The 26,575-nt window shown below is 39.1% G+C and overlaps 1 long non-coding RNA gene across 1 annotated transcript in view; it reads left to right on the top strand.

Annotated features, from left to right (window-relative positions):
* The window catches only part of LOC110389800, a 119,990-nt gene that overhangs the window by 65,238 nt on the left and 28,177 nt on the right, over positions 1-26,575 (top strand). The gene's annotated exons all lie outside the window — the stretch shown is intronic.

Consider the following 26,575-nt stretch of genomic DNA (forward strand, 5'->3'; position numbering starts at 1 on the left):
TTCCCCAGAGGTTTATACTGGGGCCTGCCCTGTTTAGTATCTTTATTGACAATCTGAATGAGGGGATTGAGTGCATCCTCAGTAAGTTTGCAGATGACACCACTCTGTGAGGAAGTGTCAGTCTGCCTGGGGGTACGAAGACCCTACAGAGGGAACTTGAAAGGCTGGATTGCTGGATTGAATGTCTACAGGGATGGGACATCCACGGCCATTCTGGGCAACATGTTCCAGTGTGTCACCACCCAGACGTGCACAGGTAGCCAAGAAACATAGAATCATAGAATCCTTAGAGTTGGAAGGGACTTTTAAAGGCCATCTAGTCCAACTCCCCTGTAATGAACAGGGACACCACAGCTAGAACAGGTTGCCCATGGCCTGATCCAGTCTCCCCTTGAAAATGTCCAGGGACAGGGCACCAACCACATCACTAGGCAGCCTGTTCCAATGCCTCACCACCCTCACTGTAAAAGATTTTCTCCTTATATCTAACCTAAGAATACCCTCGTTGAGCTTGAAACCATTTCCCATTGTTCTGTCACCACAGACCCTGCTAAAGAGTCTGTCCCCTTCTTTCCAGTAGCTCCCCTTTAGATACTGAAAGGATGCTATCAGGTAACCTCAGAGCCTCCTCTTCTCCAGGCTGAACAGCCCCAGCTCTCAGCCTGTCCTCATAGGAGAGGTGTTCCATTCCATGGATCATTTTTGTGGCCCTTCTCTGGATGCACTCCAACAGGTCTATGTCCCTTCTGTACTGAGGACTCCACATCTGGACACAGTACTCCAGGTGAGGCCTCACCAGCGCAGAGCAGAGGGGCAGGTTCACCTCCTTTTATCTGCTGGTCATGCTGCTTTTGCTGCAGCCCAGGATACGATTGGCTTTCTGGGCTGCAAGGGCACATTGCTGGCTCATGTCCAGTTTCCCATCCATCAGTACCCCCAAGTCTTTTTTGGCAGGGCCAAATTCATCCTGGCTTGTATGAGAAATAGTGTCAGCAGGAGCGGGGAAGTGATCATCCCCCTGTACTTACCACTGGTGAGGCTGCACCTCAAGTACTGTGTCCAGTTTTGAGCCCCGCAGTACCAGAAAGACATTAAAGCCCTGGAAAGTGTCCAGAGAAGGGCAGTGAAGCTGGTGAGGGGTCTGGAGCACAAGTCTTATGAGGAGTCGCTGAGGGAGCTGGGATTGTTCAGTCTGGAGAAGAAGAGGCTCGGGGGAGACCTTATCACTCTCAACAACTCCCTGAAAGGAGGTTGCAGCGAGGTGGGGATCAGCCTCTTTTCTCCTGTGACTTGCAATAGGTCTAGAGGGAATGGCCTCAAGTTCTGCCAGGGGAGGATTAGGTTGGATGTTAGGAAAAAATTATTCTCTGAAGGAGTGCTTAGGCACTGGAATAGGCTGCCCAGGGTGCTCGTAGACTAACTGTTCCTGGAGGTGTTCAAGAAACATGTAGGTGTTGTACTAAGGGGCATGGTTTAGTGGGGAAATATTGGTGGTAGGTGGATGGTTGAACTAGATGGTCTTAAACATCTTTTCCAACTGTGGTGATTCTATGATTCAGTGATTCTAAGAAAGAATTACCCATCCAGAAGTACCAAGAAATATCTTAAGATGCCTGTATAGATTCTATTAGTACAGATATGTTGATGAATTTCCTTTAGTGACTAAGAAGCAATCAACTGGAGGTTATTTATCAACTTTTATCAGAGATAGTAACTTGTGTCAAACTTTTGCTGTTCCAGCTAGATGCTTACCAAAAGTCCTTTTAAACATATTTGGAGTAGCTGTGACTATCATTTAAATATATACAAACAGACAAGTACATTTTCTTTAAAACATGGAAGTAAAAATAATTTATGGAAGAATATAAACAGATAACTAAATTCTGATTTGCAATAAAGCCAATATTCACGAGGAATGTTACAGATCTCCTGCTCTAATTAAATTATTATATCAGTGATTAGAAGCATATGTTATGTTCCAGATCTGTTATACCAGCTTGACTACAGATATAGAGTGAAAAGATAGTTCTTTTCTGCACAGACTTTTCATCCAGAGAAAGAAAAATGAGTTTATAATATTGACCTTGTTCTACCTGAATTCTTCTTAGATCAAGAAAAGCTGTTTTTCAACTTGCTAACACTGTTTAGAAAGGAAATATATGATCTAATAGGAGCTGCAGAAAAGCTATGTTCAAATGAGAAGAAATGTGTGAAGAAGTAGTCAAACAGTAGATAAGAGGAAAAAGGGATTGGAAATAGAGTATAGCGGAAGATGATTCTGTCAAGAAATATTGTTGCATAAATTGTGCCTTTTTAGCCTACTTTGTAGTTGGCTTCTTTTTCTTTTAACAATTTAGTCACTAGCTATTTTTAAAGTTAAATTTGAAAACTAAGGAAAAGAGATGGAAAAAAAAGTCCCAGCAGGAGCTCTTTCAGTTGCTGCTCTCCTTTTATCTTTTTCTCCATATATTTTGTGGGTATGTTTTTGTATTACTGCAGCAGTTCTGAATTTTAACGATAAAACACTTGGCTTAAAATCAACATGTGCAATAATAGGCTTAGTTACTCAGTACTTGTCCAGAATCTCTGAGAATTTCAAACCCTGGCACTTTTGGAACCAGTTTCATATCTTATCCCCACGCTAAAATGTAAAATAAAAGTGTATGCCAAAACACAGAAGTTTTAACTTAAAGTAGGAAAGCGTGATTTAAAATAAATAAATGAACAGATAATTAAATAAATAGAAAGCTGAAAAGTAAAAAAGAAAAAAGTGTGTTATCAGAATAAGGGAATGAGGGAACATATCTAATACAGCAAATGGGTGTGCTGCCCTTCAAAGGGACCTCAAGAAGCTGGAGAGATGGAAAGAACCTCATGAAGTTCAGCAGAGGGAAATGCCATGTCCTGTCCTTGGGGAGTAAGTAACCCAGGCACTAGGACAGGCTGGGAACAACTGGCTGGGAAGTACCTCTGCATGGAGGACATGGGGGCCCTAGTGGAAAACATCTGACATGAGCTGGCTATGTCTCATTGCCGTAAAGAGGGCTAACAGTATCACGCCCTCCACCATATATTGGTGCCTGGGGTTATTCCTCTCCATGTGCAGAACTTTGTACATTCCCTTTAATCTGTAGTTGATTAAATTCTTCTTTGGCTGTTGGCAATGACTTTTTATCAAAAAGGCAAAAGATTCCTATGGCTAAAGGCAAAATGTTAACCTGATTCATACACACTTCTTTCCTCCGTCTGCTGACCAACCGGCTTTCTAGAAGACTTCCCTTCTCCTCACGTAAGGAAGCAGGTGGAGCAAGAAATTAATCTAGAAGGAATCTTTGTCCATCTGCATCTACACTAGCCATAACCTCCACCTAGTTTTGAGGTGGAATAGTAGCCAATGTGTGGGAGCTTGGCTGTTTCAAGTGATGTAAAGTCAAGTAACTCTTGTAGCATTGTGCTAGAGTGCTTTGTCCTGTGCCCGAAGAGCCAAACCTTTCAAAAGCTCTAATAAATTTCTGAAACAATGTTGTATAAAACCTGTGCAAGGATTACAAACAACAGTGCCAATACTAATTAGGGTTAAACAAGGTTTTCTCATTCATACAGCTAAGGGAGCATATGGGAAACATCATGCTGTCACGGCAGATTCTTTGCTTCAAAAAGTTGCGTGAAACATCAAAGTCAAGTGAAATAATAGCTGCATACAGCAAATGTGAGGTACAAAATCCTCAGATAATAAATCTTTTGTTTTTCACTGAGAAGGACTGCAGTAAGAATGCATGTAAAAATGCGATCTGATGTGTTGTCTATTGCCAAGCTGTCATTTTATCTCTTCTTCCAAGTTGTTTCTTTATTTTTGAAATGGAAACATTCAACAATATGATTTTCTTCAGCACAACAACAACAAAAACCCTACAGTTAAAATTAAAATTATTATTAATTTAAAAACTGTTATGCCTTGTAAATCTTGAAACACTTCCCTTTCATATGAATGTAGCTCTTCTTTCTTTCTACTGTCTGTGGGAGTTAGAAAAGAGTCAATAATTCTGATTATGTTACATAATGACTGAAATGAATCTGATAGTATTTTTAGAAAAATATCACTATTGTACACAGCTCTTTTCAACGTGATGCCTTTGTACAAATAAAAAGTTATTTCACACTCTGGATCTGTTTTGGACTCATCTAGAAAAAATCTTTCAAATTTTGTTCTGAAAGCTCCTGTACATGTACCTCTAAATATAGCAGCATAATGAATAATTTCAGTGACTCTTCCATTGTTCTCAGGAATGCTGAAATACCTCTTTCTGAGGAATGCAGGGGCCGGAGGGAGGAACCTATAGACTGAGAAGAATTCTGTTTGCCAGGATAATGTGTAACAGGTTTTTTCCTATCCCTATAACTGAAGAAGCAAGGCAATGAAAAGTATGTGAGACTCAGTATTTGAACGAGCTGTTTGTGTATTTTTTTTCAATCTTGTTTTTCCTCTTGTACTTCACATTGTCGTTAAATTCATTATTCACAGATTCTCAAAGAAATGAACACAGGTAGATGAAATATAAGCATTGCAAGACGTTTCCCCTATTTCTAACTATTTCTTGCCTCTGAACCTGAAAAGAGCAACACTTTGCAAGAAAGGACATCTTTCCCCTTGTGGTTTGGGTAAGCTCATGCCATAAAACCCAAGCCCCTGGGCTGTGTTTTCTGCTTTTCAGCCATTCTGTTTTTTTTAAAGGAGCTTTATTTCACTTATCTTCTTGTAAGAGTAGAAAGTATATCAGTCAGTTTTTACAAGGAATGTGATTGCTCAAAGCCATGTTCATTGACAGTGCTAATACAATAGCAAAAGCGGGTTTAAAGTTCGTATCGACTATGAGAAGATTAAGTGATACATCAGATATGGAAACTAAAATGGCATGGGAACTTCTGGGTAATCTGAATCTCTTGCTATTGGGGCAGCAACTCAGTAGGATACACCGAGTTTGACAGCTACAGGTAGGTAGAGTGGTGGGACCCCTTGGGTGCTATTGTCATCTCTGTAAATCACAGTTTGAGCTTCTTCCTTCCCCTAGAACTCTAGAATATGTAAAAGGTATCCTGCCGCTCTTGAGCATTTGAAGATTTGATGGGTGTCTGTTGGGACAAGAATGGTCGGATATGTCTCTGTTATTGGAGTAGCAGTCACTGTAGACCAGAAGCTTCCCAATGATTGTTAGAACTGAACATACAACTTTAATGCAATATTCAGGGGTATCCAATTAATTATTTGTTTTTACACTATCTCATTTCCTAACTTAAGGCCATGGCTTGAGATGATAGATACAAGATAAATACTTTCATGTTGTTCCTGGCAGAGATTAATAAAAATCTGTCAAGTATACTCATTATGGGCAGTCACTTGGTTTAATTGTTTATGATTTGATACTCAGAAGAGTCAGTTTGTTGTGTTTTGTTTTCTGTTGATCTTTCCTCTTAATATTTTGTTAGAACATGGAAGACAAGGTCACCAAGAGAAACTGGGACTGTTTAAAACCTGTAGATGGCATTATGACATTACTGCATTTCTATCCACTTGTTCTGAACACATTCAAAAATGTAAGGTACCAAGAGGTCACAAAGGTGTATAGCAGCTGTGACACAACTGACAATGTTAGTTGATTGCTATGCAGTATCATTTAAATCTCTTTAAAAAAGTAGTGAGGGACTACTGTACAACCTATGAGTAATGTAATGACTAATGTAATCTAACTTTCTCAGAAGAACCTGTCTGTGGTTTTAGTTAACTACAATTAGCAACTGGCAAATCAAAAGTGGAAGATATTGTGTAGTCAACAGTGGAAAAGGCCAAGACGTGTCTTAGGGCCTTAGTTGTTCCACCACATAGAAAACAAAGTGACCTGACAGCATTACACTACTGATATTATGCATTGGGAGTAACAAACTTGTCACTTGAAAGGAATATGTTATTGTCAAAAAAAAAAATTCTCAAAGCCCAATACAGAAAATGAAGATGCAGGGGAAAGTGAAAACATATATTTAAGGATGTGTTAGGATTCTGTTGGCATGCTCTTTCTCTGCATTAAATTTCAGGTCAGTAGTCTGCAACAAATTCTCTGTTCCAGGAGGAGACAAGCTAGTGCATTACAACACAGAAATCACATACCTTATAAAATGTTTGTGAAAAAGAAATTAGATCCACTAGGATACAAAAAGTAATTACCTCTTTAAATGAATAGTATATTTCTGAGATGAACATAACCATTATTTTTTTAAAGATCTTCTTTCAGTAGAGATCTGCTACATTCAAATTACCTTCTGTATTCACAATATACTCTGAGATAGTCATTGTCACCTGAGATGAAAATTGTACTTTAGTACTTATTTAAAACATAAAGCCTTCTCGCATGTTCTGAGCAGGTTTTATTTTGCTGGTGCATATTAGAAATATGCTACTGTAGTATTACATTTTTAATTTTAAGTAGCATTATGCTATTTATGGCTGGAGAGTAATGGAATTGTTCACCACAGAGGATTCAAAATATGGTGTCATGCGAACTTTTCTTCATCTGAAACTTGGCAGTTGTACACACTGAAGTGTGACAGTCTTGCATCAGCCACGGGCTTAAGGTATTTTTGTATAAATGAAGAGCAGCTGCCATGATTTAGTTGTCTACTAGATGAAAAAATCCTATCCCTGCGTTTTGATAAGGTCAGTGCATTCCAGACTGGAGACTTGCCAGTGTGACTCCCATCTACAAGAAGGGTCGTAAGGAGGATCCGGGGAACTACAGGCCTGTCAGCCTGACCTCAGTGCCAGGGAAGGTTATGGAGCAGATTGTCCTGAGGGAGATCACGTGGCATTTGCAGGACAACCAGGGGAACAGGCCTGCCAGCATGGGTTTGTGAAGGGCAGGTCCTGATTGACCAACCTGATCTCCTTCTATGATCGAGTGACCCACCTGCTGGATGAGGGAAAGGCTGTTCATGTGGTCTACCTAGACTTCAGCAAAGCCTTCGACACTGTCTCTCACAGTATTCTCCTGGAGAAGCTGGCAGCACGTGGCTTGGACAGGTACACTCTGCTGGGTAAGGAGCTGGCTAGAGGGCTGGGCCCAGAGAGTGGTGGTGAATGGAGTTAAATCCAGCTGGCCACGAGTGGTGTTCCCCAGGGGTCGGTGCTGGGGCCTGTCCTCTTCAATATCTTTATTGATGACCTGGATGAGGGCATTGAAAGCACCTTCAGTAAGTTTGCAGACGACACCAAGCTGGCAGGAAGTGTTGATCTGCCTGGGGGTAGAGAAGCCCTACAGAGAGATCTGGACAGGCTGGATCTCTGGGCTGAAGCCAATGGTGTGAGGTTCAATAAGACCAAGCGCCAGGTCCTGCACTTTGGCCACAGCAACCCTAGACAACGCTACAGGCTTGGGGCAGAGTGGCTGGAAGACTGTGTAGAGGAAATGGACCTGAGGGTGGTGGTCGATGCTGGGCTGAGCATGAGCCAGCAGTGTGCCCAGGTGGCCAAGAAGGCCAATGGCATCCTGGCTTGTATCAGAAATAGTGTTGCCAGTAGGAGTAGGGAAGTCATTCTCCCTCTGTACTCAGCACTGGTGAGGCCACACCCTGAGCACTGTGTCCAGTTTTGGGCCTCTCACTGCAAGAAGGACATTGAGGCCCTGGAGTGTGTTCAGAGGAGGGCGACGAAGCTGGTGAGGGGTCTGGAGCACAGGCCTTATGAGGAGCGGCTGAGGGAGCTGGGGTTGTTCAGTCTGGAGAAGAAGAGGCTCGGGGGAGACCTTATCACTCTCAGCAACTCCCTGAAAGGAGGTTGTGGCAAGGTGGGAATCAGCCTCTCCTCTCCTGTAACTAGTGATAGGATGAGAAGGAATGGCCTCAAGTTGCACCAGGGGAGATTCAGGCTGGACATTACTTTTCCGAGAGAGTGGTGAGGCGCTGGAATGGGCTGCCCTGGGAGGTGGTGGAGTCACCGTCCCTGGAGGCATTCAAGAAACATTTAGATGTTGTGTTGAAAGACATGCTTTAGTGGGATTATTGGTGGTAGGTGGATGGTTGGACTGGATCATAGAATCATAGAATTAGCTAGGTTGGAAAAGACCTACAAGATCATCCAGTCCAACCATCCAGACACAGTACTCGAGGTGCAGCCTAGGATAATCTTGTAGGTCTTTTCCAACCTTGCTAATTCTATGATTCTATGATTCTGTGATTCCAGAGAATGTGTCACAAGAAGGAAATCACTCAGTTGATCCAGAAATTAAGCAACAAACAAGTCTTTTGATAACACTATCATTATTGTACTGCTGTTAAAGAAAATAACACTCTGGCATTTTAGGAGGCCACTAATCAGAAGTTGTATCCATATAGACTTCTGCCTGCTTGAAATAAGTATATTTTCAATGTTTCCACACAAGATTTTGAGAAGACCAGTTTTACCTCAGTGGACTTTTTCTCCTAGTGTCCCCCGGGCCCATGTCTTTCAGTTGAGAATTTTGGAATTTACGAAGCTTTCTGTCTTTGAACTATTAACTTGAATTTCTGGTTAACAAACAGAGAATTGCAGCAATGAACTCGGCTGGAGTATGAATATATTAGACAAAACTGCTGTAAGGACAGACTACAATAGCACTTTTCTGTAAAACAATAAGCACAGTCCATCCTCCATTCACTGTGGTGGCTCCCTGTGGAACGCTGAATAGACAGAGCAGAACTTACATCTGTCTGTCTTTGCAGCTCCGCTGACTTCCTCATACTCAGCTTTATCTGTCTTCCATATGCTATGAAGCATTGCTTCCTGTATGCAAAGTCATAAATCTCAGATAATTTTGTCTTGCTTAAATTCATTAAGGATTTTGCATTTTGGCAGCTACCATGTTAACAATACATTTAATAATTAAAACAATGGAATATATGAAGGTTGGAACATTACATATTTGGTACATTTTAGGAAAACTGTTCTAAAATGTGCAGTGCAATTTTCTTCTCAGACAGAAAACTAGTAAATGGTTTGCTGTGAGAAAAGGAGTTTATCTGTGTGATCTTTGCATCTAAGCATTGTGATTGTCTCTTAATGTTATGTTTCTTGTGATGCTACTGAGCTGAAATACAGCTGAGGTTTGAGATCCTGATCTAGCACTAAACAACACACTTTCTTTGCTGCGTATGAATTGCTGTGCAATTTAATCAGCTGAGGATAAGTTTTACAAGTTCAGATCAAAATCCAGTCAACTTAGAAATTCTTTTTCCCGTGTCAAATACAACTGTGACAATTAAGTGGAATATACAGAACAGTAACTGTTCTTGATTACTCCTGTAGTGCTCCAGTTGTCTTCACTGTTCACTGCTATGAGCACCCGGTGTTCAATTTGTCTCTGAATAGATTCTGACGCTAATTTTATTACCTCTGTAAGAGTGCATTTTCATTTAGAACAATGAAGTGGGCATTCATAAACAAGTCACAATTGGAATAAGGTGTTTGCGCTGTTCTTCTAATAAGAGATGTAGAAAATAACATGCTTACTAACACTTGTAGGGCAACAATTTAAAAAGCTGATCTAATGTACTGGAAATCACTGTGAAATTGAGAAGAGCAGGGTCTGTCTTAAATTACTATTGCATGTATCCCAGAGGTTATGGCATTCTTCAGGCTTTATCTGTTTCTTTCTCGAGAGCAAAGAGATGTCTGCAGCCAAGTGATGTGCGACCTAGCAATCAGCTTGATAGGGGAAGCCTTGAGAGCTCCTAATGCTGATGACAGTTCAAGTGAACAGCAGAATTCCCACACACAGGAATGGTTGCAGTTTGTCTTTGGAAGCACACTGTTGTCACTGTCCACATCTTTTCTCATAAGTGTTTTTCAGGCTTCCCCATTCCTGAAACTATTTTCTGTATCCTCTATTATTTTTTTATGACATTATGGTCGTCTGAGCCCAGTCTCAATTGCTATTCTATTTAGTGTGTTTTCCCTTCAAAGCATTTTTCTGTAACCATAGCCACTCAGTGTTGCATGGGGACAGGGAAATATAGTCCTTGAAATTGAAGATGCTTTACTGTACAGTCTCTAAGAGCAACAAATATCACAAAATGCCTCCTTCTCTCCCCTGCTTCAGCTCACGTATGGTGTGTGGTCTTTGGCTTTCCAAAGTAATCCTCAGATCTGTAAATGCTCTGAGAAATAAAGACTGCGAGTTAAAACAACAGTATATAAAGATGAGAAGATTGCAATTCTGTGTGCAGAGAAAAAATAACGATAATAATAATAAGAGATATCAACTCCTCTCAGGCAGCATATGCATCTTGTAGTCATTCAGGGGAAGAAAGAAGTTTCTGGGACAGCTGGTAAATCTAGTGAAACATAGATGCCAGGACACCTACTGGACACGGACCCCTTAAAATCATGGGCTGCTGGACACAGCAAAACAAAGCCTGCAGACTCCCAGCAAAGGGCCAAGTTTCAAGGTACAGAATGCGCCCTTTTCCCTCAAAACCTTGAATGCAATTTCCAAATTTTCCTGAAGCTGAAATAAGGAGCCCTGAGTATCTCCATGAAAGTAATGCCTCCTATTTATTTCCACAGAAATTACAACAGATACAAAGAGGACAATAGCACTATTAGACAGAGCAAATTCTCAGCTACAAAACATTATTTTTCAGTGCAGTCTCTGCCATTAGCAATACATTTTTGCCAGTGACGAACAAGAGCCTGCATTCTGCGCATGGAAAAATCTGCACCAGTGGAGGTGACCACTGTCTCTATCACCTCTGCTGAAATGCACCTCCCAGTGTCTCACTGTGCTCACATTCACTGTCTGGTCTCCACATATGTTCAGTAGGCAGTGAATGTCAATGAGTGCAGTTTTGTCCACATGGAGAAACTCAATTCCATGCATTTGCTCCATTTGCACTTCCATGTCAGAAACATTTGTCAGATTGCCCCTCTGCTGCCGTCTGTCTCACAGCAACAAAATGTAACAGAATATTGGTGGGAAGGTTCAATCTCTACTGCCATGCCACCAACATCCTCCTTTGACATCATGAGCCAACATCATAAAATAGGAGGCATTACTTTCAGAGCAGCCATCATAATTTAATAAACTGCTTGCTAACAAAGTTCTGCTTCCCTCCCCAACCAAGTTAGAAAATGGAATGAAGTTGCTAGATAAGGTCTGTAGGCTGTTCTTTTGGCATAAGTTAAAATGCAAGGATTTCTTTACAAATATAAGAAAAAAAATGGTACTGTATGGGTGGTCAAACACTAGAGGCAGGTAAAGAATACCTTTGGAGATATTCTGACTGGACATGTTTGTCACATGACAGCTTGCTGTCTGTGACCCTTCTTTGAGCACAGGGTTGGACTAGATGGTTTCCAGAGGTGCTGTCCCACCTCAGCTGTCCTCTGTTTCTGTGTCTGCCTCTCTCTCCAGCTGCATGTTATACCCATTCACTTCCTCACAGGATTCCGTACTTTCTACTTCGGCTGGAAGCTCTTTGAGCTATGAACTTTTTCTTAAAACATAATTCAGTGCCTAACACAGTATGATCTTTATTTCTTCTGGGCTCTGTTACAATACCAGCTTTAATGATGATTAAATTATTCAAGCATGTGTTCACTTCAAATATGACCATCTTTAATTTTTGTTGTTGTTGTTAAGGCAAGGTAGCATAAATCACAACGACTGCAAACAAATTCTCTTTACAGTAAGTAAGTGAGTTAGGTGCACAGAATACCATCTTTTATTCTTGATGCAGTATGCACCATTCTTTCTAAAAAGACATTTTTACTATTTCATTAAAACCAATAGCGTTTTAACCTTAAGGCTCAAATGTGGCACATTTGCTCCCTAGTCAGTAGCATTTTGACATTGCTGGAAGATTTTTGGTAGTTTTGATGTGATTTTTTTTTTTTTTATGTTGCTGCTGTTTTAGTTTTTATTATGAGCAATATGTTTCCAATTAGACCAAGGATAATATTTTTTTGATTATGAAAAAAAAAAGTCATCTTTTTTTAACAGTCTCCAAAGTCCTGTCTCAAGAAGCATATTAAGTATAAATTTGGCAAGTGCATATATTTCTTTGTCCCTTGAAATACCACTCATTGTTCTCTGTTGTGTAGAAGATACCTTGGGTAGAAAGCTGTCATGATGGACAAATACATTTCTGTGCCTCTTTGTTTTTCAGGCTGAGTTATAAATGACTTTTAAGATTATCTATTCCTGCCTAACCTCTCTAGAAACGCTATGCAGGCTGCTAAAATACTGATGAAAATGAATATCCAAAATGACTAGACTTGCAATCTAAGAGAATGGCATAAAACTATGACAGATACCACCATTACGAATTACTGGAAATGTAAAGCAACTGAAAAACTTGTTCCTGCCGCATCTTACACATAATACTACCTCTTGTCCTTCTCTTTTGGGATATCACCTCGGGAAGAAGCACTACCATATCACTTCCTCCAGATGAGAGCATAAGAAGAACAAAGACAGGCAAGAGGGGACTCACCTATGTTAGTTAACCTAACTCATCTTTATAGATTGTGGAGATAAACTGGCACTATTATGAATTGATTTAATTCAACATCAACTTAAAAAGCTAAACACCCTATAGCTGATATCACAGAAATTTCACGAACTTAGAAAACCTTTTGTCTTTCTCTAATAAAATTCTGGCTGCTGTTGCAGGCTATAGTTGAAAATCTTGTAAATTAAAGAGTGGTAGCACATGCTGGAGATTCACTTTTGCAAGATGTACAGTTCATAAGGAAGCAGGGAAATATCCAAGTTTGTTTCTGTTGTGGGTTAATTTTTAAAGAAAAGAAGCCCATCTGCAGAGACTAATAAGAATTTTTAAAAAATCAGAATAATTCTCTTTCTTATGCTTCATTCAGACCTGAGAGATGAAAGAGAGTATAATCAAGCTGGAAGATTAGGAATGAAAAGGAAGGTATCCTGTGCAATTTTAAATTGGCTTAAATTACTTTCTATCTGCTTGTTTTGACATGCATTGTACATTATGTATCTGTATGTCTTGTATTTTACAGTTGATAAATGCAGTAAAAAATATATGAATAGCATGTGATGTATACGTCATGATTGTCTGGGTCTGTACCTTCACTGCATTGGTGCTTTAATGGTAGTTTTTATGCAGGTATTTAACAAAAGAAATAAGTAATCATCTAAAAGTACTGAAAATCATAAAATATGTTGTTGCACAGGCATATTAACACTTCAACAGTAAGAGAAAAAAGTTTCCTCTTTTTATGAGATCTAACTGAAAAGTTAGAATGAAAATAAAGTGCACTTGAGTGAGCATGGGACACTGGGAAGAAGAGGAGGGCAGCAGAGTTAGCATTAGAGTGCTCTTGCTCCCTGCTATTTAGGACAGTGAGTACCAAGGGTCACTGTGTTGTGAAATCTCTCAGACCTTATTTGAAGTCCAACAAAAGATCAAGGCAATTTCACCCAAGCAGCAAATCCAAAAAGAGGACCAGAGAAATACGTTTTTAGACAGAGAAAGCAGTATTTTTCAGCTGTCCTCAGAACTTTGTCCCCTCTGCTCAGTGAGGCCTCATTCAATTTCAGCCTTATCTTCTTTGCTGCCACATTGCCTTCCCAAGAAGTACATATCCATCCAGTCATCTGCCCTTCCTGAGGGGTGAAAATCTGTTTAAATCCACAAACTGAACTGATTTCCACCAAATTCGATGCAGTTTTCCTTCAGAGTAAGGTTCTTCCAGGTTGTGAAAGGATTTTTAAACAATATTTGAGTCTAGTAAACACACTTTTGGTACTCATAATCTCATTTTTCTTTTCTATTTCTATCACTGGTGTGTTGTTTTGCTGGATTGGCATTCTCAGTATTCCTCCCAAGTCCCACCTGTCTTGTCTAAATGGACTGCCTTGTCTCTGAGAAGGAACTGTGTCCTGCTACGCGATGTATTCCATCTGTTGTAACAGGTCTGATATCTCAGCTGGAACTGTTACATGGGAAAAAAACACACACACTTTGTCTACATTTGAAAACATTCTGAAGATACTAAATGAGGTTACTCAATCTCTGATTATTACTAAGTATTACATCTATATAAATTATCTTCAGTTAGCACAGCAGCTTTATAACTTCTAATTCTCAAATTGAACTACGTAAGAAATATTTTGCTAAAACGTATTTTTGAGACAATTATCCTACATATACATTCACAGCATAAGAATTTGCATGAATTGCTGTTGGTTTTGGCAAAGCCCACTCAAAGACGTTTGTGTGTATTATATTCAGTAAGGATAAAAATGTACACATAATACTTAAAAATGCCTATTGATTACTTTGCTCATTCATTTTACAGCTAACTTACCTGTTGCTTTAGCAACAGGAAATCCACTGCAGACAATTCTCAGATCAGATAGAATGATTCAACTCAGTTCAAGTGTGATAAATGTGACATGATCAGATATTCTTTTGCTATTTGTAGGCTTATGCAAATACAACATTCATTTTCCCTTTGCTAATGATATAAAAATGCATTACTCATTGTATATAGGTTATTACTCCAATCTCACGTTCCTCTTTCCTGTGCACGGAAAGCCATAGTTCATGCCTTTTGAGGCTGGTGATATCTGAGTGCATTATGTTCTCAGTGAGCATTTACTATGTTCTGTATGCATCATGTGCTTGTTTAGAATAATGATTTAACACTGTCATCACTAGTCAGCTGGTCTGAAATGCAATAGTCTGTCATTTCTCCACCTCAGGCTAGTGATGTCATGTACTGTGACTTTACTGGCTTCTCACAATGTTATCATGTCTCCTTGGGCTAATTATTCCAGTTAATACATTCTACTGTGTCACGAATGTGTATAACTATTTCCAGTTGTGTTGTGACATAGTAAATATTTTATTTAATCATAATGAAAATAAAAATTCCTGGGCAAAATAATAATTCAAAGCAAATCACTTAAGAATATATTTATTTTGTACATGTGATTCAGAATTCCATTACTGAGGCACCAGTGAATAATCTGGAAAGTCAGCTGAGGGTAAAGATGCACTTCATATCTGCTTCAGTGAAGCAGGGTGAATGCAGTGGTTTGGTAAAACAGATAAAAATGTAAAGTAAATATTTAAGAAACATAAAGATTCAGAAACTAGATCAGTCAGTTTAGCCCTCCGATTGACTGCAGAAGAGCAGATGAGCAAGGGTAACTTTCCCAATAAAAATGTTAAGAGTTTTTCATTATGAGTAAGAGGGAAGTGGGCTGGAAGCTTTGTGGAGGACAAGTGGAGAGTGCTTCTTAGAGACTCACACAGTGTACTGGGTTCAGGAGCAGCCCGCTCCTGAACGATGGGCCTTGTGGTATGGCACCATGTTGGAGCAGTGCTTGAAGAGCTGCACCCTGTGGGAAGCCCATGTGGGTTCAGTTCGGGAAGGATGGCATCCTGTCACTTTTGAGGATACTATTTGTATGCATTTCCCGATAAATGTCTCATACAGAATTCATAAATAGCCTTGGTGATACCTTCAACTTCCCCCTCTTGTGTGAATGTGTTAGACATCACTGTGCAGGATTAATTTAAGGCTTTGGGAAGTGAAAAAGTTCATGTGGTGAAATAACAAAACTGATTTCACTCCACAAGTTTTCTGAGAGGCTGTGCCAACCTCCAGGCTGTGATGCTAAAGAGGCATCCCTTCTCTTTTGGAACAGATTACATTAAAATTCTGTTACAGTCAATGGAGAGAAACAGGAACATTTAATGGTGCTATACATCTTAACAGAAGGGGTCTTCCACTGTAGAAGTACTGATCACTCTCCACTCACTCAATTGCCAACATATCTCTGGAGACAAACATCTCTGTAGACGTATCAGCAATGTAATTGCCCATGGTGAAGGGAGGCAATTAACACTCAAGGATATTGATTTCTCAGTGTTAAAAAACAGTCAGGATAAGATGAATGATAAACAATGGACAAACCTGCAAAACCAAGACTTTTGATTGTCAGACAGGGCACTCCAAATTTGCATGATTTTAATTTTCTGTGCCTAACGATCCTTTCTGCCCCTGGAACGAGAAAGAATACCGGCTTATATTGGAAGGGTGTTCAAAAGTCTGTCCGTGAAGTTGCATGATTTTGACAATCATCTCGTACCAGAGATAAAAATTTCTGCACTATCTTGGGATCAAGAAGGGAATGCTGTCCAAAAAAACAGCTGGTAGGACTGTATACAATGTCAAAATTTTGACACTGATTGTGGACTGAATGCTATTCTTTCTGTGCAATGACTGCCAATATGGCAGACAGTATGTTTTCAGGGTTTACTAAAATATAGGAATGCTATAATAAGCTATTCAACATCCATTCATATGATATAAAATGTGAGATGAAGTGGTGTATTTAGCAAGGAAAAAACCAAATCTCTAGTGTTAAAGTAGAAAAGAAACCCAGTACATTTTGAGGAATAGAATCATCCCATTCTAACACAGCTCTTAAACAGTTCAGATGAATTGTAACCCACAAGCAGGGGGTGAGCACTAGACTTGTTTAGTACATGCATTGGTGTTACTGTGAAGAAATGTTCACAGAAGGCAGTGTTAGATATGTAGGGCAGAATTACCTCATCAATTTACCATTAGCATAGGTGAGCTGTGAAATACCCAGGGAAGCCCTGATTTACCAAAGGTAAATTGCCACTCTTGAGTGATACTCCTGAGATTTTCAGCTGTAGGACCCCCACAAAGGGATTAGAAAGTATATACTAAGCCTAAAAGTGAATGCCCAGCATATAGATGTTGAAATAAAATTCAAAAATCACCATTCTGACAAGAAAGCAATTACTGAGATATATAGATGGGGATGCACTCCCCAGCTCTGGGCACTTGCCATTGGAAATAGTGGCTGAAGATTCAAGTTAAAAATACTCAGCAGGCAAGTTGGAAGGCTCAAGCTGCAGGATAATAGGATGAAATCCTCTTTCTGCTGAACTCAACTGACAAAGTTCCACTGATCATGAACCTCAAAACCACACAAAGATTTAAGTCTCAGGGCTATTTCAGGAGCAGACCAGCACCACAGCAACAATCTATCCTTATTGCAGGAATGTGAGGAGGCTGTCCACACTCTGGGACACCCACTGATGTTGCCTATTTCATAAGATCCTGCTGTATGTCTGGATGGGTCTTTCTAGCAATAATACTACACTGAAGGTGTCTGTACCACAGTCACATAAAACTTTACTGTGCCCTATGTCATACTCTCATTGGTTAGTTTTAATTCCTCGTTTGGTAGTTTAATCCCTTATTGTTGATATTGATTTTATAACAACTTTGTAACAACTAGCTGGAGGAAGGGGCAGGAGGGGAGAAGGTAAATGAGGACCTCTTTTCAGCCCACTGGCTTGTGAAGCATGTTCTGATTTCTGGAATGAGACCCGAATGTTGCCTCACCATTGTGTTTTCGCATTTTATCTCCCTGCACTGCAATTTCTGTTAGAAAAAAAAGCTGGCTAAGTGTGCAGGGTGGGAACATGATGAGCAATCAAAGTCACTAGGACTGTGGAGTGTGTCTGTTCTGTAATTTACAGATATCCTCAGGAGCCCAACCATCTCTGATTCTTTTTCTCTTCTGTAAGAAAGTTACACTACTGGTGATAGTGCTCAGATCTCCTTATAACCTTTGTATTACTCCTGGTAGCACATAAAGACATTCTGGCATCCTTGGGTAATTACCCTTCATCAGGAACTTTTTCTCAGGAATTCAGTTCCTGAATTCTTTATGCAAGTCCTGAGATATTCTCCACCTGCCAGATTTTCATGTCTGCTCCTTTGCTAGAGATACAAAGATAGATCAATTCATGCTTCAGAATGCCATCAATCAGAGAGAACTCTATGGAGAAAACACATGCTTGCTGCTTACGGTTCCTGATCAATGTATATCTATCCAGCCAGGAAATACTGTGTCAGATATTTTAAGCTCTCAAGTCTCAGAATGCTAGTGAAGCCGTTGAAGCAAACAGTGCCAGACTTGGAAACCTCAGACTTCATCTCTTGGCTCCTGCATGCAGCTCAGTGAAGGACACTGAATCTTCATTTTCCTTGTATTATATACCCCAAATAATCTGGCAGTTGCTTTATATATATTAAATATATACGTCAAATAAATACAGACAGGAAGAAATTTTCAGGTCTCTGATGAATAACTTCTCCCCATGTGGCAATAAGGATAAAACAGCTGTTTATTGCATGCCAGCAGATGCCATTGCTTCTCTATCAATAATAAAATCCAGATATTTTAGTTCAGAACTGGCTACAAAAGTAGATAAATGGAACAAAAATACTCTTCTGTCTTTTTAGCATGCCTATATTTATTTGTTTTAGGAGGAATTGGGAAGATAGTAAAAAAAAAAAAAGATCAATAGTTGGCAAAATAGGCAAAATCTGCCATAGTATTCATTTTCTGAAAACCATTACTATCAGGAAAGGAACATAAAGTTTTTGTTGTATCTTATAATCATGATTATTATTGACATTCTTAAAGGAAACATTTACAGGTTCCAACCATAATCTCATTATATTGGTTTTTTGTACTTAATTTGATATTTTTTAAAAATTACTGTCCACACTGTCTAGTATCTGGAGAAATTCATAAATTTTTCTGTTTACTTAATAGGGGTTATATTTCATTCTGCCCTCACATTTCTTAAACTTTACATGGATTCTCTGCCACGTCTACCCAAGATACAGGTTTCTTCCTCTCTTTTCTTACATGGTCAATGTTACATTTTTGCTTGATGTTATTTAAAATAAAGCTTCTGCTCAATTAAGTGTGCTTATTGACCATTTACCATATTTTGCAGAGTACTTTCTGCATTACATTCACATTAGTACAGTCAGTTTTGGTTTGTCAGTTATGGTACAGAAGTTATTCTGGGGAAGTCCTCCACAGAAGCAGTGGTAGAAATAATAAGCCATGTCAAACTCATAGAGAAAAGAGTCTAATCAAATGTGACTTAACAGAGTTTATATAGAATCTATTTTCACCTGGTGCTTGATGGGCTGACAGTAATGATTACACGTACTTGAGTGAAGAAAGGTTCCAAAGGGCATACCCGTTATTCCTCTTTCCCATTTGAAATGCGCTGGGAAGGAAGAAGAGATCACATATTTATGGATTTCCAGATAAAGAGAATAGTTTCTTATTAGTAATTAAATCTTTCCCCTCCGATAAAAACATGATGTTCAATGGCAAATTGAAAGTTCACATACTTGAAAGAGAGAAGGGATTCTGGCACACGTGACAGCTAGGTTCTGGACAATGCTACATGCATTTTAACATTGCTGACTGCTAGAAATAAAGCTATCTGTGAAAATGCACATAAAAGCTCCCATTTAAATAATTTTCCAATTCACAAATACTTGGAGTATAACTACAGATAAAGTCGTAGTTTAGACAGAGAAATATCTCTATCACAAACAAACAGGTTTGTTTGGGTTTCAGTCCTCTTAATGTGAGAGACAGAAAAGTCTGTGAAAGAGTACTTTGTTTTGTCAGCCTCTAAAAATATGTTTCATAGTTGTGTCATGGTTTTATGATTTTTGTTATCAGTATTCCACATCATAACATCATGTAGTGCACTGTGAGTTAAAGAGTTAATGCTCCAGTACCGTGGATCATAGATAGTTCTGAGTACCTGGTTCTCAGAAGAGAAGACGAACTACATACCCCAGAGGACTTTGTGTTGTTCTGTTTCTGTTTTCTGTTCAGAGGGAAAGATAAAACTGTTCGCGGATAACGAGACGCTTTCTCTCTTTGCCCCTTCTGCTTGTCTCGGCAACGTCTTGCCTCCAGCATTAGAGCAAGGCCTTCAGTTTTTGGACACACCTTCTCTCTCATTTTATTTGATCAGTTAGCTTCAATTCCAATTATATTGTATTATACTGCATTATAATGTGTTACCTTGCATTCCAATATCTTTTTTTAGTAAATTAGCTTTCCTCCTTAGATTGTTGCCGCTGTTTTGTTTTTAGGCCCATCTCTCTACCCTTTCCCTTTTTCCCCTTTCCCTTTTCTTGGGGCATGGGTCCGTGTGTCATGGGTCCATTAGTCATGGAACCAGGCCAAACCAGCCCATAAACTGTTGACAAGTTGTAAGTATAAACTCCTAATAAATAAGGTCTGTACTTGTGGATCTTTAAAGCATAATCTTTTCTTCTCAAATGTATGTTCTTTAATCCTTTTGAAATGTCCAGATTTTGGCAGATCTCCCTACACTAGGGATGCAGTAAAATTCTGTAGAATTTCAACTACATTCCACCTCAGGTGGAACATTTATGTTAGGGCATGAAGTTCCTTCATACACAGCAAGCAAGAGTGTTTCAAGTCCCAACACTCATGTTCATACCTGGTATTTGCTCTGTCTCCAGGGTCAAAATGAGGGATCGTGGCCACGTGGAAATTTAAGATATTTCCTTTGAGATCAAGTCTATCATAATATCCAGGTTATGTGTGGGCAAGAGATGTGGAGCAGAGGAGAGAAGTTTTCTTTCAGTTGCCAAGAGGATAGATTTGAGAAGCTGAAAATTCTACAGGAAGCAGTCCAGAAAAGAGGTTTTTTGAGCCTATCCTTTGAGAGATACAACAGATATTCCTCTGACTCTGCTGTGGGAAGTTGGACATATTTGGCGGAAAGGTAGGAATAACCTAGAAACAAGGGAGAAAAAGATCAGCTTCAAACAGATGGGGAAGGAGAGATTGCCTACAACAGCAATGACAATGAAAAGTTACAGAAGAAACTGCAATTTCAACCTATTGTGCTCAGATGAAGGTTTGCTTCCTTCCCCATTCCCACACTTTTGGTTGGATGCGTACCTGAAATAGCTCCTGTCTGATGGAGATGCTCTCTGTCTTCTTAAAAAAAAATGTGTGAGTCTGGTAAAATGTTTTCTGGAAACACTCATTTACGATCTGTCCCACACCGCAGTGTGGTCCATGCAGGTGCACTGGAATCAAAAAAAGAGTCAAGGTGTCCTGTGGAGGGTGACTATACAGTATTCAGGATGCTACTTTGGGTTCTTATTGATCCTGGAAAGAATGATTTTATTTTGGCTGAGAACCAAGGCTGCAGCATTTTCCATCCCTAGGCAGGATGTTTTTTGAGAAGAAAGGTGAGGAAAAGCAATGGCTGACTGAAACTCTTGCTGCCTGTACATGCTCCTGATGGTTCTCAGTGGGCTGCCAAATGAGCAATCATACAGGAATAAATGAGGTTGTGTGGTCATCGTCTTCCCAGTTGACATTTTTTCTATTTTTATGCTCTTCTTTTAGTCAGATGGAGAAAAACAAAAATATTTTCCCTTTATTATTTTTTAATTTTTGCAGTACAGGTAAAATTATTAAGGCTTCACTACTATATTTTTAAGGAATTACAGGTGTTACTGGATTCTTTTACTATAAATCCAAGTGTCTTAGAGTAATTCACATCCCAGTATGAGCATGTTGTTATACTGCTCTGATTTACCCACTGAACTTTTAATTGGGCTTTCATTCCCCTTAGTGTCCATTTGTTTCATGATGCTAGATGTTTCCTAGTCTGTGCTTTTGACTCCATTAAAAAACTAACATGATGTCACCTCTGTTGCTTCTCATCAGTAAAACTAAGACAGAAAGGATCTTTGGGGAAGTGGTGTAGCTACTGATGATGGTCCCAATTCGCTGTAGTTGACCACAACCAGAACTTCTGCGCTCATTGATCAGACAGTTGAAAAGCAAGGCTACCATCTAGACTAAGAGTGGGTTGGTAAGGAGAGATAATGTGTTCAGCCACAGTCTAAGTCTTAAAAAACCCAAGCATTATATCTTTTATCTTTTTCTACAGCGTTTCCATGATGAGGAATGTAGAGTAAAGTGCATGAAGAAGCTCCCAAAATCAAAGCCCAGTGAACAATAGAACTTCAAAGTAATGCTTGGACCCCTATTTGCTTCTGAGTTTTCATTTCTTATTTCTGTCTTCTGTCTTCAGCCTGAAACACTTCATTTAACCACCAGGTCCCTCCCTTAGCTAAAAGGAAGCAAAAACTAGACTAGTCCCTGTACTTCCTTCAGAACGTCTTTTGGAGCATACCTCAGATTTAGGGCAGATGCCAATTCCATTTTATTTAAAACTAGCAAGAAACTAAAGGCCACACTTTCTTTCCTGACCATCTGCTGAAATGGCTGCTCTCCAGGGGAGACAGGAAAGGAAGGCAAAGTTGTTGAGGATACCCCTCAATATCAACAGAGCTATAACATTAAGTATGAGGCCCCAAATGAATTGACAAAATTTGCTAATTTATATCTTTTAATCCTACACTTAGAATTCTAGTTCATTTGTTATTCTGTATCTGCAATGTGTAAAAATGTGAGCTCTGTTTTCAGTTGACATTTCAAAGTTCACGTGTGAGCATCTGAAATCCCAAAAGAAAGGAAAGAGATTAGAAAAACATTAAATGGAATTCCAGTGGACCTGAGCTAATATTTATTCAGATTCCATGACCTTAACACTTTGTACAATGCCCTCCACTATTATCTCTGTGCTGCACCTCATATTACAATCCATAACAGCATTAGTTTGCATGTGGCAAATACTGGCATTGTGACAAGGCATATATGGTATCTGGCTTATCAACGGACAGCGGGCAAGATGAGAACTGACACCTATAAATATTTCCCTCTGTATCAAGAGAAGTGAGACTTGATTGCATTTTCAAAGTTTTATTTCAAATAAGTACTTGCAATCTTTCTCTGAGGCAATAAATTATAGGTTTTCAGTGTATCTTAAACAAGTTACTTCTAAGAAGTTGGAAGATAGTGAGCCCCCAAATGCATAGCTAGAATAACAGAAAGTAAGTGAATGTTTCTGCAACAGGGGAATAGTGTAATCACTTCCACTGGATATATGTTACTACAGTGGGCAATAAGATTTTGTAAATCATATCTACCCACTTGACATAAAGAAAGCATATTTAGTGTTTTAGACTACCTCTGTGGTATATTACTCATATATTACAAAGTCTATGAGCCTTTTTTTCCATATGAAGTGGTTCCCATTAAAAAAAAAAAAAAAGTTATTTGCCCACAGTTGAAGTAGGCTGCAGTAACTCATTTCATTTAATTATCTTTTTGATTTGGAAAGGAAGAATGTTCCTGCATCTTGCAGCTTCTAAATTAGTACCTGTGATAAATGCTGATAGGGCCAAATCCGTAGCTTTCATACTGAAAGTGAACTGTCATAATTTCCCTGAACATCTGTCCCATTCCTCACTGAGGTTTTGTTTATTAGCATTAAACATAAAAGCTGGACTTTGCATGTTAATATTGCTTACAGCTACCATGTTTCTTTTGTTCCCTTCTTTGGTTCTCACATCTTATCTCTGCTTCCTCACTCCTTTTCTCTTGCAAAATACAAGGATTTCCTTCATTTTTCACATACATGGTTTTAAAACTATTGTCCTTACAACTGCAAGTTCTATACATTTCTGTATTTTCTGGACTAGTGGTAGAGTCAGTGGCCAGATTTCCTTTCTTGAATCATGCTTAATGGGTCAGCGCATTTCTGAAAAGTTTCTAAAAGTTGCTGGAGTGGAAATCAGAATTTTCAAACTTTCTAAACTGTCAAAGCATGAATAACATACAGGAATGTATGTTAGAAAACTTATGTAACATTTCTATTTGGAGTCATGGGTATTATGGCTAATGGCTTCTGGATCAGGCTCACTGAACTGGCTGATATTCGTGCCCAGTTACTAAAGTATGATTTATAGATAAGACAACAGGTCTGTGAAGTTTGTCTCTTTAGTTTTTGCTCTTTTTTTTTTCCCCCAGCTTCTGAAAAGATGAGCAAAATGGGTTAACAGGGCTGTTGAAACTGAAGTAAACAGATAGTCTCTCAACCAATATATGATTTGTGAAGATCTGAGTTCTCTTCCTGAACTACCCACGGACTTCTGCTGTGCCCAATCTTTTACAATATTTCTTTCCTATCACTCATGGCATTTATGTTTCCCTAGAACACAGGGTACGTTATGGCACCAAATTTTTAACGTGCTTTGTCCTTCAAAAAGAAGATCTATACAAACATAAATGGTCACTGGATTCTTATTCTTCACATAAGAAGACAGAGGATTGATCAGTAAAGTATGCTACTTTAATTCTCCACGTTTGTCTTGTAGAGGCTTTGTTGTATAAAAAAGTATTTTCAGAACAGTTGAGGCTCTGCGCAAGTAACGTTTTTAGAGGACACCTGGTCCTAGAAACAAGAGATTTTGAGACTACTTGAAATATAACATTAATGAATAGAACTGATTTCTAGAATGCCACTAATTCAGAATGCTTAAGTGACAAATGTGGGAGTGGGGAGGAAGAAGATACTCTGAATTCAAATTCATTTCCACACTTCGTTTTCTTTTTTAACGTTGTGCTGTAGCACTGACTGATCTATTTCTTTTGAATGCAACAGAACAGGACAACTTATTTTCATCTTTTCTGGTCCTTACTTTCTGCACAATGTTGAATCAAAGCATAAAGACAAAATGCTGCTGTTTTTTTTTTCCCTTAATGAAATTACATCTCTTGTGATTAACTGCTGATATTTATTTCACTGATACTTTAGCAATGTTACTGTTGAATATCAAGAAACAGTCAAGTCTGAGTCACACAGTATATGGCAAACTCTTCCACAGCTCTGTTACCCATAATGAATTCATGACATTGCTACTTTGTCATTTTAGCAGCAGCCTTTTTTGTCAGTAAATACAAGGCCATTAAGCAGTCAGATATCTGCAATTTAGTAATCCTGATGAAATTAAAGATGCCACACTTTTGTTATTGAAATAATTAATAACTTACTCTATTTTATAATAGGATGGATGGAGGTCTTTCATTGCAGAGCTTGAATAAGCCTGAAATTGAAATGTCTTTTATATCCTGAAGAACATACCTCATTCCTTTGAAATACTAAATGTCAGTTTTCTTATCAGAATAATTTTTTGCTAGATCTTTGAATGAAGATAGCTACAAAGACTAGCTATTTGCTTCTATTTTGTTTTTACTTACACATTAAATCAGCTTTTTAGGAAAAATCTCCTCAGGAAATATCCTACTGAGAAAGGAGTGGTTGAACTTCATTCCTCGCTTTGTTGCTGAACTGCTATGTGGCTTTGGACAAAACCATTGGTGGATCACTCTGTGATGATGAAAGAAGGTTCTCTGCTGGCTGGAACAGGAAAGCTGGCACTTGGGAATTCCCAGCCCTAACTAAGGGTCATAATACCATGTCATCCTGAGACTAGGAAGTCATTTACTCCATCAGAGCAATGTGAATACTAACTAAAGTCCAGGGCAAATGGAACTGTGTTTCGCAAGATAAAGCTATTGTGACCTAAATTCATTATATAACTTTTTCACAGTGTTCCTTTCAGTATGAATGAGTTGCATCATATTAGAATAGCAGTCATAACTGTATCTGCTTCCATCTAATATCCTGTCATGGTTTTGTGATTTTCGGTTATTGGTATTCCACATCATAACGTCATGTAGTGGATATACCTGGTTCTCAGAAGAGAAGGACTACTACAGTCCCCACGGTACTTTGCTCCTATGTTACCATTTCCAGATGGAGGGAAAAGATAAAAGCTCGCAGTATAAAAACTTGCAGATCACGAGACCTCGTCCCTTTTTCCGCCGTCTCTCGTCTTGGCAGCACCTCGCTCTCCAGCCGTCTTATCGTCGGTAGTAGAGTAAGGCCTACCTTGATTTTGGGACATTCTCTCTCTCTGTATTGGATTTATCAGCTTAAATTGTAATTATTGTGTGTTGTACTATAGTGTGTTGTTTTGCATTCCGATATCTTATTTAGTAAATTAGTTTGTTTCTCCTCAGATTGTTGCCGCTGTTCTTTGCTCTCAGGGCCATCTCCCTACCCTTTTCCCCTTTCCCCTTTTCCCGGGATGTGGGCCCTTGGGTCCCCCATCCCCTTTGTCACGGAATCGGGCCTAACGCCCGTAAACCGTTGACATTTTTGGTGGAGAATGCAAAGGGCAAAATTGAGGCAAAATTAAGGCAAAATTAAGGGCAAAATTCTGCTTTTTTAGCTTTTAGAACTAAGCTAAGATTGCTTTTTAGCTCTTAGAACGAATCTTTCTCTGCTCTCGGAAAGCTTCGTTATCGAAACTGCAGGTGCTGTAACTGCAAACGTGACCTTGAAAAGTCCAGGCGGACTGCCAATACTCTGGGATATTTTGTAAACTTTTTGTACACTTTTTGTAAACTTTTTTTTTCTGGCTGCTGCTAGCCTGTCTTTGTAAAGAGAAAAAAAAAATGTATACAATGTGGCATACAGCTCCAGAGGAAGCTGCTAATTTTGTAGAACTTGGGATTTTAAAACCATCTCCCAGTCTCTCCTTTGAATCCTTGATACATTTTCTGAATGCTCATTTGATCATGTTGCTAATCTCCTTGAATGTACTACTCATCATTCTAGTCATTTCACTCAGTATCTATTTTTTGAGGAAGCCTTCTCCAAAGCCAGAGGATAC

This window comes from Numida meleagris, chromosome 1 (genome assembly GCF_002078875.1).
Source record: "Numida meleagris isolate 19003 breed g44 Domestic line chromosome 1, NumMel1.0, whole genome shotgun sequence".
In the NCBI taxonomy this organism is placed as follows: Eukaryota; Metazoa; Chordata; class Aves; order Galliformes; family Numididae; genus Numida; species Numida meleagris.